Source organism: Bos taurus, chromosome 13 (genome assembly GCF_002263795.3).
Source record: "Bos taurus isolate L1 Dominette 01449 registration number 42190680 breed Hereford chromosome 13, ARS-UCD2.0, whole genome shotgun sequence".
NCBI classification, from domain to species: domain Eukaryota; kingdom Metazoa; phylum Chordata; class Mammalia; order Artiodactyla; family Bovidae; genus Bos; species Bos taurus.
In genome coordinates this window covers 78,510,918-78,515,647 of record NC_037340.1, presented here as the reverse complement: position 1 = coordinate 78,515,647, position 4,730 = coordinate 78,510,918, and positions in this window count along the sequence as shown.

Below are 4,730 nucleotides of genomic sequence, written 5' to 3'. Positions count from 1 at the left end.
CCCCATGTGCCCACAGAGGTAACCAGCTCATTGACACGCCTGCCATTCTCCCTTCCCTGTCTCACCTCCCACTTCCTCATTATCCTTCCCGAGGTTGTTTCCCAGATAAACTACTTGTATCAGGGAGTAGCAGTCGCTATCTGTCGGCCTCAGATTTTATCATTTGCTCAGCTTCGTCTGCCCATCTTCTAGCTGTTAGCATCTTCATCTTTTTGCATGAGTTTGTTTGGTGTCTTTTTTCCTGGCTGTAGGAGTCAAGCAGGCTAGAAGTGCTGAAGAATTAATGCTTTGTCCCTTCTGCCCAGCAGCCGTCAGCCTGTGCGTGGAAGGAAGCGGTGTATAAATGCCCCCAGCTCCCTGGTCCTTCAGGTAGAATAACTCTGAGACACATGTTCTGCCCTAGGGGTGGGACGTGGGGTTAAGCTCCAGTTGCCCAGAGTAGTAAGTGCCTTGATAACTTGCTTAATCCTGGTTGTTCCTCCTTCCCTCCCTCACTTTCCTTTTCCCTATTGGTGTGTCTTTTGCCTTCCAACTAAATTACTTGTCCTTGAATCTTTGTCTCAGGGTCTGCCTCTGGGGAAACCCAAGTGACCATACAAGCTCTACTGTGGGGGGTTTCCAAACTAAGATATCCGTTAGATCAATTGTAGTTTCTCTTTAAATCTCTGAAGAATAGGAGGGAACATGCTATTGTCCCATGAAGCAGCATTCTTCTAATAATCCCACCTGGAGCCGAAGCAGATGACTCCTGTTCACTGAGTGGAAGAACCTCATCTTTCCCGTGGCTTTAACAAGCCTCACAGCCGACCCTTGGGTACATAGCCACCCCCTGTATTTCACACGGATTCCTTTGTCGTCTGAAACACAGAGGATGCTCTGTTGGTAGCCCTGGAAACGTCCCTTGGGTCTCCAGTGGGGGGGGGGGGCGTCTCCTGTTCCTATTTATTTAGTTACTTTCTGGGGATAGGCACACATGTTGAATGTTGGCAGCAAACAGTCTGGCTCAATACTTTCATTTGTTTAAAACAAAAAAATGTCAGAGTGGCTGATTGGAAATCCCACAGCAACTAGTCCCCCCACTCCCATGACACTTTGTTATTTTTTAAAAAATTTTCCCCCCTATTTTCTTTCTTTTCATAGTGGTGAGTACAAAGGGTGTTTGCTAATTCAGGGCCCTGCTGCATTGGGGGCCCATCTCTCAATGGTTGACGGTACCGCCTGGGGCTGTCAACTCCCAGGCACTTCCCCTGTTGACCTGCTGTGAACATGCTGAACACACGGGCCCTGGGCGGTGATGCAGCTGCCATGGGCATGTGCAGAGCTGCCCACCACGCTGCAGGCAGTCCTCCAGCGTGGGCTGACGAGGATGGCCATGGGCACCAGGGCTGGCCCAGAAACTCAAGAGAAGGAGGAAACAGAGAAGGTCAAACCAAGTTGCATCCTCTTCTATGCCAAGCACTCTGTGTTTCGGTTGGCACCACCCCTTATGCAAGTTCTCTGTCCAGGAGGTTCCTGTGACACTCCTCCCAACAAAGAACATGTGACTTAGCACCAGCCAATCAGAGCAGCTGAAGTACAAGGACCATCATGACATGTGGTGCAGATTGGTCCAATCAAAGTTCATCTCAGGATTTGTTTGGTAGCAGCCAGGAAGCAGGTCTGTCTTGCAGTCCCTTGGGAGTTTAGTGTGGTTGGGTTGCTGACAAACAACTCGGCTTACTGAACGTCTCAATTCCAGAGGAATTTCAGATGCTAAAAAATATTTTTTTTTTCACCAAACACTGCTCATTATTGTATTATGTTAAATCTCCCTGGAGAGCAGATTCCTTACCAGTATTTTTGAGCAGCATCTGTCACTTTCTAGTCACTTCTGCTTGTTTTAAAAAGCTCAGTCTAAAATAGATCCAAAAAATCTGAGCAAATACCTGATTTAAATCTTGTATTGGTCAGAATATCAGTCCCACTGCAGTAAATAAAAGGTGAAATAATTGGCTTACAAAATGAAAGTTGAATCTTCTCTCATGGAATAGCCCAGCGGTTAGCGTCCAGTTCGCCATGGTGGCTCCACCTCGTCTGGGGTTCAGACTCTGCCTTGTTGCTGGGCACTCTTAATGTGTGACTTCCACTTCCTGGTCTGGGAGGACTGTTTTAGCTCCTACCATATTTCCTCCTGCCAGTGGGAAGAGGGAAAGGGAGGAAGAGGGCCCTCTGTTCCCTCCAAGGGCACAATCCGGAAGCTTGTCGTCACAGGGCTGGGGACGTGAGCCCTGGTCTCCAGCCTCCTCCTCCTTCCCTCCAGTCCTTCCCACTCTGCTCTGTGACCCCTGTGTGCAGCATCAAAGGGCTCTCTTGCCCTCTGGCTTCTGGTTGGGTTTGATCGATGAGAGACACTGGCAGGAGACGGGAGGAGAGGAGCAGCACGGGTCTGGTTATTCCCCCAGCTCTCCTGTTGGGATCCTGGGCCACCGTGTCCCTTGACTGAAGGTCACAGGTCCTTCAGACACCCTCTTCAGAGGTCTTCTCTCCAGATCTGGCAACCGCTTCCATCTTTGCCCTTTGCGCCTCCGCTGTTACTACCTAGGGGTTGGGATGCACCCCCACCCCGCCCCGTTCCAACTGCTTAGTGGTAACACCCTCTCTGTTATTAGCCTGGGGGCGTTGTAGCGTCCATGGGGGCTGCACCCCGCCCAGTGCCTGGTAGACAGTCCATTCATAGCCCTGCCCTCCTGCTGGGTCTCTGACCGGTAGGAATCCTCCTAACAGTCAAAGGCCACAGACGCCTTTATTATCATCCCTGTGGCACAGATGAGAAACGGAGGGACAGAGTGGTTAAGTCAGCTGCCTAAAGTCACAGGGCTAGTAAATGGGGGCACCAGGGTTTGAACCAGGGCGGTCTGGCTCTGGAAACTGCATTCTTTATCACTACACTGGACTTAGCTTCTTGAAATATGAGGCAAGAAGGACAGGGTTGTGGATTATCCTCCAAGTCATCATTAACTTGTTGGGGGCCTCAGTTCCTCATGTTTTTGGTGAAGGAGTGGGCTAGTCCAAGAGTTACGAGTCCCAGTGCCTGTGGAAGCCGAAATCTGACATAAACAAGGGTCGTGGACTGCGTCACTGCCAAAGAAACACGCTTTCTCTTGCTTTCCTGTAACGATCTGGCCCTCCTGTCTATCTTTCCTTCCCCACTAGCATAGAGAACCAGGCACACAGAGAAGCCATTTAGAAATTACACTTGGCTGACAGTAACCGTTATCAATACTTGACCGTAGCAGTTTAAACCAATTAGAGGTTCCTTCCTTTTACTTAAAGCCAGTCTGGAAGTCAGCATTCCAATGGGGTTGCTCCGTGGTGTGGACAGAGATTCCGTTTCCTTCCATCTTTAGTACAGAACCTCTCTCAGGTCACAACATGGCTACTTAAGCTCCAGCCATCACGGTTGCATTGCAGGGAAAATGCAGGAGAATGGCAAGGCACCAAGAAGCATTCTTGGAAGCCCCACCGTCAGCTTTCACTTGCAACGCACAGGCCACTCGGCACAAATGAGGTTTGGACTGAAGGATTCTTGGTGGTGGGATCTGTCCCAGGCGCTGTGCCCACAGGATGTTCAGCAGCATCGCCTCCTCTGCCCACTAGATGTCAGTAGTGCTCCCCGCCTGTAGCTGTGACAACCAGAAACATCTCCGGGGACGAAACTTCCTAGATTGGGAAACATTAGAGCACTCTCACATTCAAGAAAAGCTGGAAAATGTGATTTTTGAATATATCACCACCCCCAGCAGTGTAGTGGTGTAAGTACGAGGGAAATAGAGCTTAGATATGTGGATGCCAAACAGCAGTCCTTGCTCCAGGAGGTCTCATTCAATTTCCTCTTATTTGTACTGAAAGAGAAACAGAGACCTCAGGGCAGTGATGAACATTGTCAGTGTCAAGAGAGATAGAGAACGGTGGGGACTGTGGCAAACTTCAAGCGAAGGCCCCATAGAAGGGGTGATTTCCAGCTGCTTCCCAGTAGGTAAGCCTTTGTGACCCAAAAGGGTTATGTGGGCCTTCCCTGGTGCTCCAGTGGCTAAGGCTTCCTGCTCCCAACGCAGGGGGCCCAGCCTTGATCTCTGATCAGGGTGCTAGATCCCATATGCCGCAACTAAGAGTTCGTATGGCACAACTAGAATGAAAGAGAGAGAGAGAGAGAAGAAGAAAGAGAGGGAGGAAGGGAGGAAGGAAGAAGAAAAGATCCTGCATGCTGCATCTAAGAAGATCCCACATGCAGCAACTGGGACTCGGCGCAGCCACATAAATTTATGAATTAAAAAAAGGATCATGGGACTGGAGTTATGAGAGATTCTGATTTTTCAAGAAAAACTAGAAACCAAGCCTTTAATTTGCAATCTGCCATTTCTAAATATTGGCAACTATTCGCTTTTTATAAAGATTTTTATGAATAGTGTTTGACCCATAGGTTGCTAGTTTGCAGTGAGTAGCCGACAAGATTGAAAAACTTTTTATTTTTAAACATATAGAAAAAATAGATAATACTTGGGTATTATCTTTTACTTTACCATCTTCCAACAATTATCCACATTTTGCCAAACTCATTTGGTCATCATCCTTCAAATTACCCTTTCTTTGCCAGAGTTCTTCTAAAAGCAACTGGTTGGCCTCGTGTCATTTCACCAGTGGATACTTGATAACCACTTTAAAAATTAAGTCACCACGCTGTTACCATACCT